Below are 12,894 nucleotides of genomic sequence, written 5' to 3' on the forward strand. Positions count from 1 at the left end.
GTATAAATCAGCCTTAAATTCCTGCAGAAGATTCATTTCAACTTGTAGGTTAGGCATTACAATTAATTTTGATGAGACTCTTGTTGTAAAATTGAACTTACACATTTAGGGCAAGATCAGCAAGGAGAAAGCTCATCCTGCTTTGTCAGCAGGGGGCGCCAAAACGGATACAACCCAAAAGTTCCTCACAGGAGTTTTAAGAGGTGGTACTCAGACTTAAGATATGACAAGATAAGATAAACTTTATTGTCCCCAGAGGGAAATTTGTCGTGGACATAAGTGCAATGCTGCTCACAATCAATACATTCATTCAACATACCAACATACAATAACATGCCCACTGTCAAGATAAGAAACCATGTCACTGAGGCATATCAATGACACAACAATACTAATAATACAATAAATAACAATAAGATACCAATGTGCCATACCAACTTCATGAAAACTACTTGACTACTTTTGCATTTTCTTATGTGTCAAAGCACAAAAGTCCTCAGGCAAGTGAGGAAGTAAATTTCTGCTTGATCCACATCTAATATTAACATTAATTATTCTTCTTGTGTGTGATTCAAGAAACTGTAATGTTTTCAGCCCGTAGAACTAGTTCTACCTTGCTAAATATTTTATTCCTCAATGATAATGTTAAAAAAATAATAATTGGGCAGAATATGTAAATGAACTTCAGATTTTAACACTGTTGAGAATGTTTCAGTAAAAAAGAGAAAGAGTTGGACATTTTTCTTTCTATGTCAGTTTTTTTCAGCGCAATCTTTTTAGTATCAACAGCTGAAGAAAAATAGTTTCCAGGATCATTTTTAAGTAGTTTTATTTTTATTTTAGAAAAGGGCTTTGAAATGTCGACAGGTGAAAAAAATAAGTTTCATTTTTTTTCATTTTCCACACCAAAAAAAATGACCCAAAGAAACCAGCTGTCAAAAAAATTTCAAACCTGTTTTATGCATAAAATAACAAAATACAGCTTAAAAGTTAGTGCTGAATTTTTATTTGTTCTAAAGTCATAAAGACAGGATAGAAACCAAACATATCATCATCCTATCTTCTCTCTCTCTCTCTCTCTCTCTCTCTCTCTCTCTCTCTTCCCTCTCAGGGCGTCTTATTGGACGGCCACTTTATCATCTCCATACAGAACCGTCATACACCTAATAGAGTCTGTGTTACAGTGTGTTGTTTATGCTCTTTAATCAAATCCCTGATGAGCTGGATTATTTTTAGTGTTGCTTTGAGCTGCGATGCCACATTTAATTATTTATATTTCATTAAAGTTATTTGAATTTGAGAGGGATCTCCTCCGTGGCAGCAGTCACTTTCAGACGGTGAAACACCAACGCATCTTTGACAGATTGGGCTCATCCATGAACACACGTGTTTGGATGCTGGAGAGGTTTTTGAGAAGTGTTAATGACATAAACAGGCTGAGATCAAAATACTTGTGTTGCTATTATGTCGACATACTCGCTGCTCTCCCCTTTTCAGTGTATGTACAGAAATATAGATATACTGCTCTCTCTTTGCTTTGTGTGTCTCTTCCTCACAGCCCAGTGCAGACATAAAGAATCACTGTTGAGATCTGTGATGGAAAAACAGTGCCACCACAGGGCTGTTTGCAAACCGCACTCACTCCTCCTTTTGCATTGCAGCCTATAGTGGAATTAAACTGGGATTTTCCCCATTCAAAGCAGTCATGCAGAACATCTCCCAGACTGAATCAATCTCTCTGAAGACAGACTACTTCTGTGAGAAATCTCAAAGTATTATCTTCTTAATGGAGCCCATCTTTATGAGAAGAAATGTGCTGGAAAGAGACAGAAAAAGTGAAGTGGCTGGAGACAGAAAGAGAGGAGAATTACCTTCCAGGCCTGAGCGATTAGTGTCTTAGCAATATCTTAACACCTTCAGACTACACAAGGAGATTAGTATGGACTGGCTGGAGTAGGAGAAAGATAGCAGACATTTGTATTTATCCATTAGACCAATTGATCAAAGTAAACACACTCTGAGAGACGTCCCATGAGGGATCAATCAATGAGGATCAATGAAATCAGACCAAACAGGCTACAGCCTGTAAATATCAAAGGTCGATTAGCCGGAGACCCAGCAGAATAATACGCACTGTGAATTTTAAATGAAGGAAAAAATGTTCAAAAGTCACCTCTAAAAATATCTGACTTAGATTCTTCAAACCCCAGAATCAAATAACCCGGTGTTCTTCACACAGATGGAGATTATAACCCCTAAAATAGAGTCAAAGAGGAGAATGAATCACAGAGGCTCAGCTGGGGGAGGTGTTTACAAAGTAGAGGTAGGTTTTTCCTGGAACCGTTGTCACTTTGTTTCAACCCTTCTCACACAGCTTTTCCGTCTTTTCACTTCCAGCAGACTAATGATGAAGAAATGTCTTCAAAGTAATCTTTTAAAGGGCACTTCTCCAGACACACTCAGAGGATTTGGTGCCGTGTTGCTCCTCAGGGAGACAATTTGTTTTAAATCTGCTCTGAAAAAAGCTGGAAACACAAAGGTGGGGAACAATGCAGGGATACACACTCCACATCTCTTCTACTTCTTTTTTTTTACATCTTTTAAGAACATCCTAACTTTCTTTATTATATGTGGGTCTCTTGGATGCTTCAAATCATTACTCTATGGCCACAGTCTGACAGATTTTAGCCACATCTGTCAGACTGAGTGAGCACAATGCTGGGTTTGCCAAATAATGGAAGCCCTAGAATTTGCAATCACAATAATGGTGAGCAGGCATTCAACAGTGGAAAAATATGTGACATGCTATTACCCAGCAGTACATGGTTTACCAAAGAGAAGGAAGAAGTCCAACTGATTGCAACTGAATACATAGAAGTGCAGAAAACCTGTTACTGTTTCCAAACCAACAAAGTCCAATAACAACACATCAAACTTCAAAATAAAGCCGAAATCCAAAGACAATCACTCACAGCAGCATCTAAAACAATGATTTTGACAGTTTTGAGTGAAGTTAAAGGTCACACATGCAGTTACAGCTTTTCACCACAGGTGGCGACAAGGAGCATGACACTGAGATCCACCTGACTACTACACAAAGATGAAATACATTGAACCAGATCCAATCCAGGAAGACTTATTCAAAAATACATTTTCAACAAAAAAGTTACAATGAGGGTAGAAGGTAGAATGTGAGACGCTACAAAATGCATAATGACATACTGAGAACAATTTAAAGATGACAACCTGATAAAGGGTTTAGTCCAAAAAGACTGAAATAGGCAACTTTCATGCAAAGCTGGGAGGCAAGGAGATACTAAATATGAACTAATACGACAACCAATTCCAGAAAAGTTGGGATGCTGCTTGAAATGTTGAGATAGATAGATAGATAGATAGATAGATAGATAGATAGATAGATAGATAGATAGATAGATAGATAGATAGATAGATAGATAGATAGATAGATAGATAGATAGATAGATAGATAGATAGATAGATATCAACATAAGTAGCTATAGTTAACTGAAAACAGTGCAAAGACCACATATCAAATGTTGAAACTGAAAACTTGTATTGTATTCTGAAAAATATGCCGATTTTAAATTTGATGCCAGCAAGACATTCTAAAAAAGTTGGGACAGGGTCAGAAAAACACTCCCAAAAAAAAAAGGAAAGAAAAAGAAAGAAAAACACCTGGAGGAACATCTTCCAACTATCAAGGTTAATTTGCAACAGATTGATAACAACTGAGTTTAAAAAGGACATTCCAGTGAGGCAAAGAGAAGTACAAGAAACAGGTTCACTTCTCTTTAAGTGAGTAAGTGAGAAAATAGTTTAACAATTTCAGAGTAGTGTTCTTCAGCAAAGAATTTGGGTGTTTCATTAAAAACAGACACAACTCTGTAGTTGAAGTCCCTGCATGGACTCAAAATCAGTACAGAAACCATTGTTTGTGAACACAGTTTGACGCTGCATCCACAAATGCAGGTCAAAACTGTGCCATGCAAAGAGGAAACCATATAGAAACATGATCCTGAAACCCTGTATACTTATATGGAGTCCCTTCAAGATGGACTGAGGTGGAAAACTGTCCTGGAATCCTGTCCTAAATCAAAATGTGCCACTCTTTTTAGAAATCGGGGACACAGAGTCTTCTGCTTCAAGTATATATAACTTATTATGAGAGAGAGAGAGAGAGAGACAGACATATAGACATATAAAGTAAAATATTAATATAACCTAAAGTAACCTCATCTTTTAAGCGAAGGTAAATAATAAACTTTGTGTTTACACCCATCTCTTGAATAAACCTTCACGAGGCAGCCGAGGTAAAGAGGCATATAAGACTATTGATGTTTCGATTTGTTATTCTCATACCGCCTGAAAAGGACAAACAGCATTTTGTAAAAAATATAAATAAATAAATAAATAAATAAATAAATAAAAGATGAGTAAAGCAGAAGCCAGCGGGGGTCTCGGATAGAAGTTTGAGTTCCCTCTGAATGCAGTTTGACATGTCAGAAGAAAGACTTTTGGCAGCTTTTCCATCTGAAGGAAATCTGCTGCACAACAACTGAAGAGAGAAAGAGAACTTTAAAGATTGGAAGGAGAAGAAGAAAACTTTTGTTTGGTGACTGATTGAAAAAAAACTAGGCTAAAAATGAAATATTGTTACTTTTTGTTCATTTTGTAATCAAATCCCAGGATTTTGGAGTTGTTTAGACCAAGAATCTCATCTGATTCTTCTCCTTGTCAAGCTGCTTTAGTCTGCATGAAGAATCAGAACTCGTCAAACAAAAGAATTAAAGTAATTTGACCGCAAGCTTCTTAGCCCCCATGCATATTGTATTCCAGTGTCAGGTAGCAGCTGTGTAATCACATATCTGCTGCAGGCTTTTTTAATCAACACCTATATGCAAAGTGCAACAATGAAATCCTGTTAACTGTGAAACCCAGATGCAGCCCAGCCGTTGCTAATGGCCCCATTCAAACAAGAGCAGCATTACGTGTATTATTAATGAATTAGGCCTCAGCCTGTGTGTTTCATGATTGCATTCGCATAATGGAATTTGGTGAAACCACTTGTGGCCTGGATACAATTGTGCAAGGTCAAGATTTAACAATTTGTCAGTGTCTGATTAGGCAGAGCAAAACATGTTATGTGACGAAAAAGCATGTTTGTTCGGTAAATCCTAAAACATTTCCTCAGATATACGTAGACAACTAACAGAACATATTTCTACTCTATGACTGTGTGCTCTCTGATCCCTTTATGGTCTACACATAGACTATATGAAACTTGAACATGATCTCAGTTATGTTAGTCATTGGTTTTTACAGAGGTATTATGGTCAAAGTTGGACAGAGGTGTTATGGTCAAAGTTGTACAGAGGTGTTATGGTCAAAGTTGTACAGAGATGTTATGGTCAAAGTTGTACAGAGGTGTACCTCTGTACAACTCTGGCCATAACACAAATCTGACCATAACATCTCTGCACAACTTTGACCATAACACAAATCTGACCATAACGCCTCTGCACAACTTTGGCCATAACACCTCTGTACAACTTTGACCATAACACCTCTGTACAACTTTGGCCATAACACAACTTTGACCATAACACCTCTGTACAACTTTGACCATAACACAAATCTGACCATAACGCCTCTGCACAACTTTGGCCATAACACCTCTGTACAACTTTGACCATAACACCTCTGTACAACTTTGGCCATAACACAACTTTGACCATAACACCTCTGTACAACTCTGGCCATAACACAAATCTGACCATAACACCTCTGTACAACTTTGACCATAACACCTCTGTACAACTTTGTCCATAACACAACTTTGACCATAACACCTCTGTACAATGTTGATCATAACACTTCTGCACAACTTTGGCCATAGCAACTCAGTACAACTTTTGCCATAATACCTTTGACAATAAGCTGTATTGATGTGATATGGTCAAAGTTGTACATAGGTGTTATCGTCAGTTGTGCAGAGGTGTTATGGTCGAAGTTTTACAGGGGTGTTATAGCCAAAGTTGTACAGAGGTGTTATGGTCAAAGTTGAACAGAGGTGTTATGGTCAAAGTTGTACAGAGGTGTTATGCTCAAACTTGTACACAGATGTTATGGTCACTCTGGCCATAACATAACTTTGACCATAGCACCTCTGCACAACTTTGACCATAAGTTGTATCGATGTGTTTTGGTCAGAGGTGGAACAGAGGTGTTATGGCCAAAATTGTACAGGCATGTTTTATTCAAAGTTATGTTTACACCTAATGATTTGAATTTTCCGTATGGATGTATATATTTAGATCCACATATTTTGGGGGGGGAGATTACTGGCATGTTTCTTAAATATGCCATTTTAAAAAAAAAATCTGCTTTTCCACTTCAGGTTTTTTTTGAGTGTGTAAAGTGAGCATCAACATCGAACTTGGCAGAAACACGAGAGAACTGTCTTAAAAGACATCTACGCGCACGGATTGATTGACAGGTGATCTTGGCCTGTGCCGTGAATAAACACCTCTGTAAAGACTGCTGAGCGGCTTAGCTGTGATAAGTTACACCAGAAGTGTTGCCAAAAGACGAGCGTTGGCACGCGCTTTGGAAAGTTGTCCAAAACACAGCAAAGAAGGAAAAAAAAAAAACACACTCCTATAAAACTCACCAAAAAACTGAGAGCTTTGCGTGTAACAGCAATATTGCCATCCCTTATCTATTGCTCCTTTACAATCCAAAGCAACATTTTTCTGACAATGCTGATATCATCCATCAAGAAACATCAGTCTTCAAAACAGCAGACTAGAAGTGATAGTGTGAGTTGAAGTTAATGCAGAAAGGCAATAATGTCTAAAGCAACCAAGAACATTAGAGTCTGATTCTCTCATGAGGCAGAATCAAAATCAATCAGTGGAAGAGTGGCTAAATCTGCTTCCTCCTGAGCCGTTTTACGCTGCAAACCTCCCTGTTTAAGCTGCTTTCTCGCTGTCTCGCTCAATTCTAAATAAATAAATAAATAAATAAACAAACAAACAGTATCCTGCTCTGAACCAGCCCCTTTGAAATCCAGCTGTGTTGACAATCTTGCGTCAGACTTCGGCTTCAGTGCACCTCAACACTCTCTCATGTTCCAGCACATCAACAGCCAGTCTCACTGAGATGTTACACCTTCTCTGTCTCACTTCCCTTTGCTCTCTCTCTCTCCAGCAGCAGCAGCCTGTCTCCACCTGCTGCATTATGAAACAAAAAGTCAAAACAAAAAAAAAGTAGCGTTAAAGGTGTGCCACAGTGCATCAGATCAATTCCCTCCCCCGCCCCTCAGGCAGGTCTCATATCAATCTCAGGACACAAATTTCTCTGTTTCTACACGTGAAGGAAACAGACAGAAAGCATGCACGGAACTTCACTTCAAAATGAGGGATTCATCTTCAAAACATTCATTCTTCTTGATTTGAAGGATGCGAAATGACAAATATGATGTCATTCTGCAGCCAGACTCCTCCGCAGCTTTGTCAATTTTTCTTTTTTCTTTTATGTATTTTCGCTTTAAATCTATTACACGCAAGTGCTGTATGTTCTGGAGGAAAACCAGGAAGATTAATACGAATGACAAATAGCTTACACTCCATCGGGATTTACAGGCAGGACTAACGTATCAATCCTTGGTCACAAATTGCTCTGTGTGCATATGAAAGAGACTGGGATCCCCTTCAAAATAAAGGCATCACTTTGAGAACATTCATTCTTTCTGACAGATGTTTTTGAGGCCAAAATTTTGCAGACAGAATCCTATTAAGCTTTTAAAAATAGAGCTATTTTTCAAATATGATGTTTAAATTGTCCTCAGTTTGGTAAATCCTGGAATGAAAATCAATAGAGAGCAAAAAAGAATGATAAAATAGGTTATTACCCAGCTCTCTTACTGATCTTCTGGTTGTGTAAGATGCTTGAATCTGATTGGTCCAAACCAAGCGGCAACCTCCGGTCTAAAAATATGAGTCTAATGTGGAAGTGCTAAAAACTGCAGTTCATCAAGGGTCTGCTTGAGGCTGCCTCCAGAAGTACCGGAAACCACATACACACCCATTCAAAAAAGCCGATCTTTAGGGGGGGGGATTAAGAGTCTTCTAATGAGAGGCTCAGCTGACTTGATTGACAGGCGGGAACACTGTAGCTGTTGGCTAGGAGGCTCAAAGCCCGCCTCTTTACATCACAATCCCTCGACAGCAGCAATATGGCTCCCACTGACAATTGGCCTCAAAGCAGCACTTTAGAAACAGATGGGTGACGTCACGGATACTACGTCCATTATTTATACAGTCTATGATCAAAACCTCTTGACAACGGTTATTAACTTTCTCTAACAGGAGCAACGCCAGAGGCAAACTGATCACACGTCATGTCAAATCAATCAGCGGAAAAGAGTTCAGACACATTTAGCTTCTGCTTGTTGACACCATAGACCGTAAGGTGAGGTAAAACCGTTAGCTTCCGTTAGCATCATATTGGTAAACAATGGGGCTAAAACGGTAGCTTCGGTTAGCATGCTAAATCGGCAGGCTACGGATGTTTACATATTGGATCCAAGCGAGCCGGACGCGACCCTGGTGGTGAAGCTTTCAGCAGTGTGTCTGCCCCCTGGTGGCTGGCTGCAGTATAGGTCAAAAATCCGTCTCAGTCAAACTTTAAAAAATAAATACACGTCGTACGAATGTTTCTCACATCCGTATGCTGTGGTGATATGGAGTTAATATTTGAGTGTTTTGTGTTCAAGGCCTCTTTTTCCTGAAAAGTTTCTTTTTCGTTAGTTATTAGAGTTTAAAAAACGGGGTTTTACTTCCGGGTTTCCTTTGATTCACAGCCGTCGTATAGGGAAACTTCAAAGGACACACAGCGTCTCGTGACGCTACGGTGTAGGGCGGAGCTTGTTACAGTGGCTTCCCAGGCTCTGGCTGCACAATGGCTGCACCCAGGAGCGGGATTTTTTGGCTTCAGAACCGTACAACGGGAAGAGGCGGAGCAACGCTGTCCATTTTTATTTACAGTCTATGATTGGATCCTGTCGAGCAATATTAGCAATGGCGGCTGAGCAGGTGAGATAAACTTTATGTTACCGGTCTCTACAAAGAAACTTAAACCATGAGCGGTGGTGATGATAGCAGCAGGGTTCAAAGTCGTGACATTTGCCTTGTTTGTTTTAAAAGGTGTGTGAACCTCAGAGCTCTGAGAAGAAGAAGAGCTGAATGAGGACAGTTTCATGTTAAATCCAACACAACAGGCATGCTAACTGACGAGGAATCACTGAAACTATTTTTTAAAAACTGAATACATAAGGGGCGCTGGTGGCCTAGTGGTCTAAGCACCCCACATACAGAAGCTACAGTCCTCGTTGCAGAGGTCGCCGGTTTGATTCCCGGCCAGTTGACCATTTCCTGCATGTCTTCCCCCACTCTCTACTCCCCACATTTCCTGTCTCTCTTCAGCTGTCCTATCAAATAAAGGCAAAAAGCCCAAAAATATAACTTAAAAAACCCCCCAAAAAACTATACACAAATCATTTAATCAAAAAAAGGTAATTATTAATCAATTTTTTTCTGACATGTCTGTATTTTAAGTTAGTAGCCGGGTATTAGGTGGGATAATGTATAGTTAGCAGGTTGTTATTGGAAGAAGAATCCTGAAAGGGTGAGGCAAGACCCTGACGCGAAGCAGTGCATTTGAATTCATATTTAAAAACGTCCTGCATATCAGAAGTTGAAGCCAGGCTGCTTTTTTTGCAAATGAATTACTCAGATGTCTGACCAAAAGCATATATACAAAGCAGCCACAGCATAAATCTCAAAGATCAAACCACAGAGTGCAGCCTCAGTCTGCAACAGGGTGCGTCCATACATCACACAGCATACAGTAGTAGGGTTTCACTCTGTTTGTATGCCTCTGCTTGGCAAAACAACTCAGTCCAGTTTCCTTTGAGCTCCACCAAGAGTCCAGCAGCTGAACTCACATGATTCCTGTGTATGAGTGGCTAAAGGTAGAGCAGCCTGCAGAGCGAGTGAGAGTCAGTGTGTGTGTGAGGTGGGAGTGGAGGGGATTAGTGACTCGCATGGGGACATTAAACTTTATTGCATGCCAATGACCAACGCTCCAACAATTTCTAATGTACCCCCTGATGTGTTACAATCACCACAGAGTTCATTTTTTTTTTAAATTTCAGCTGCTCCACTAAGCTGCCATAGCAACAGTTGCACCGTCTTTTTCTCCTAAAAAAATCATCCAGATGCAAGAAAAAGGGTAAATTATGCACTAAGTTGGGAAGCGAATCAGCCACAAGACTTTTAAAGATGCATGCAGCCGGCATACATTTCACACACCACAAACCAGGCATCTCATGAAGGCAAAGTAGCACTTTGTTTTTGCTCTCACCTTACCTGTGCTGCTTGCTGGAGAGTTCCAGATGGATGCTTTATAGACGACTGATACCTCAGGTTGTTGATGCCGTGCTGGAGTGCACACGGCAGCGAGTAGCAGCAGCAAAAAGGCAGTGGCTGGAAGGAGACAGGAGGAGGTGGAGGAGGGAGGAGGGGGTAGGAGGAGGAGGAGGAGGAGGAGTACGAAGGCGCAAATGCTGAATTATGGATGTGAAAGGGGGGCGAGGGAGGAGAGAGAGGGATTCCTCTGGCGCTCTTGCTCCCCAGATCGCAGAGCGTGAATCATCTTCTGCACGGATCAAATGGCACAGTCCACTGAAGGGCTGGGTCGGCGCGGTGAGCAGAGCAGAGGGTATCTGCCGGGGCTGGGATCCGATGTAATGGGAGGGGAAGGTGGGAGGGGGGGGTATGCTGTATGGGAAGAGACACATATAAAGGTTAGAGATGGTATGTGGAGCCGTTCTTAAGCTGGAACACTAAAATAGTTTCTCTTACTGACTCCCCAGCTCAAATGATCACATGCAGAGTCAATCTCAGCTGCAGCCAGGGTATAAACTGATTAGACACGCCAGCAGTCTTCAGTTTAACCAGGTAATCAATACCTGGGATTCTTTAAAGTCTGGTCTTTCAATATCCCAACCTTCCTCCTCAGACAGATTTTACCTTCATGTCTGAATCCCTTAATATAATTTTTCCATGAGACATTTCTTCAATCATTTTGCAAAATTCCTGCCTTACTGAGTTTCTTCAACTCCTGACTTGACTGTTTCTGATTCAGCTCAATTAATATAGTCTGCATGCTCTAAAATCTTCAGAGAAAACTTCAGCCACAGCTGTCCTGTAGCTTCCTCCACAATCTTAAACTGCTTCTAATTTAATTTAATATTTATTTTACATTAAAGGCAGCCTTAAGAGTAATCTGCCTTTGTGTGTTAGTGTTTCCTTGATGTTACCTTCATCCTCATCGTGTCCAACAGCAGCTTTTGACAAATACCATCTGCTGTTTTCCCTTAAAGTCTTTCAAAAAGTTAGTTTGATTTTGTGCTCTTTTAAAAACTTGGAACTCAAAGAGCAGCTAGCTTCCTTTCACTTCCTCCATGCTGCAGGTACTTCTTTGTCAAGTGCCTTCCCTGCAAGTTTTTAAACTGAAGAGCAGAACAGCACCATCTAGAGCTCAGGGTTATCATTATATTTTCCTTGCATGCAGTGGCTACAATTTAAAACTACTATTTCACCAAAAGCTGCCTTCCACTTCTTCATACAAGATCATTTTGTGTGTATCACAACCAAATGAGTTAATAAATAGGCCTTTTTGCAACAATCAACTCCAGAAACTACTGGTTCTCCAGTCTTCCTGACTCTTTGGCCACGCTCCCTGCAGACCCAGGATTAGAGAGGAGTAGTCAAATGTCACTTCCTGCTGGTAAAAGCAATCATGCCCCCTTTTGGGTGAAAACAAGTGCAGTAAAAGAACTGGCACTATACAAGGAGGCATATGTATCAACATGAATACACACTGATGTATAGCATTTTGCATTTCAATAATAATTATTCAATAAATAAAAAAATAATTCAATTTAATTTAATTCAATTTATTTTTTTTACTATTAGTAGTATTAGTATTGTTGTTATTATTAGCATTATTATTAAAAATAAAATAAATAAATATTACTTATTGTACATTCAATTTTATTACTATTAGCATTATTCTTGTTATTATTATTTATTTTTTTATTATTATTAATTATTATTATTATTATTATTATTATTATTATTATTATTATTATCATCATTATTATTACACTACTACTACTACTACTACTACTACTACTACTAATAATAATAATAATAATAATAATAATAATAAACTTTGCAGAGTATATTTATGGTAAAAAAAAAAAAGCCCTGTGGTTTAGAGAGGATAAGTGTGGTAAACTTTACTCCAGTATTTAGTCCCAACAGACCCCTGTCTAATGGCAGCCATACACTGCCATTAGCTTTGTATCTCACTCACTAATGTACGCTGTTCATTTGCATTTCCTGCTCACATCACATTTATATTGTATCATTTATATGAATATGAGCGAGCGCTACACCAAAGGTGTTTGCTACAAGGTAAATATTAATTGTTTGTTGGCTTGAGTACAGCTGAATTAACATAATTGCTTCTCACCCTCGTTTCAGAGCTATGCATTAATACATAAGTGGAGTGATAGCATCCAGGTTATGCTTTATTTAATGGTTATCTAGAAGAGCTGGTAAATCAAGTTTAGGATGGAAAATACTCACAGTATTGTTCTTGTTCCTGTTTTATGTTGTAGGTCTTGCCGCCTTTGTGTCTGGTTTGGTTTTACTTTCTGCCTTTGTGTTTCTCTCCAGCTTGATTGCACCCTAATACGTTTCACCTGTGTCTCGTTGTCACACCTGTGTCTGTCTGTCGCTC

At 39.4% G+C, this 12,894-nt stretch overlaps 1 protein-coding gene across 2 annotated transcripts in view; it reads right to left on the reverse strand.

The window, feature by feature from the left end:
- Window positions 1-12,829, reverse strand: part of LOC117829046 (cadherin-18) — a 319,558-nt gene extending 306,729 nt beyond the window's left edge. The window contains exons 1-2 of one of the 2 annotated variants that reach the window (XM_034706566.1): window positions 12,741-12,829; window positions 10,452-10,862 (exon numbers count right to left, since the gene is read on the reverse strand). The gene's annotated coding sequence lies outside the window, so the exon portion shown is untranslated. Of the gene's footprint in view, window positions 1-10,446; window positions 10,863-12,740 lie in introns of both variants that reach the window. The other variant, XM_034706568.1, reaches the window with a different exon arrangement.
- Between the last annotated feature and the right edge of the window lie 65 nt (window positions 12,830-12,894).

This window comes from Notolabrus celidotus, chromosome 17 (assembly GCF_009762535.1).
Source record: "Notolabrus celidotus isolate fNotCel1 chromosome 17, fNotCel1.pri, whole genome shotgun sequence".
Classification (NCBI taxonomy): domain Eukaryota; kingdom Metazoa; phylum Chordata; class Actinopteri; order Labriformes; family Labridae; genus Notolabrus; species Notolabrus celidotus.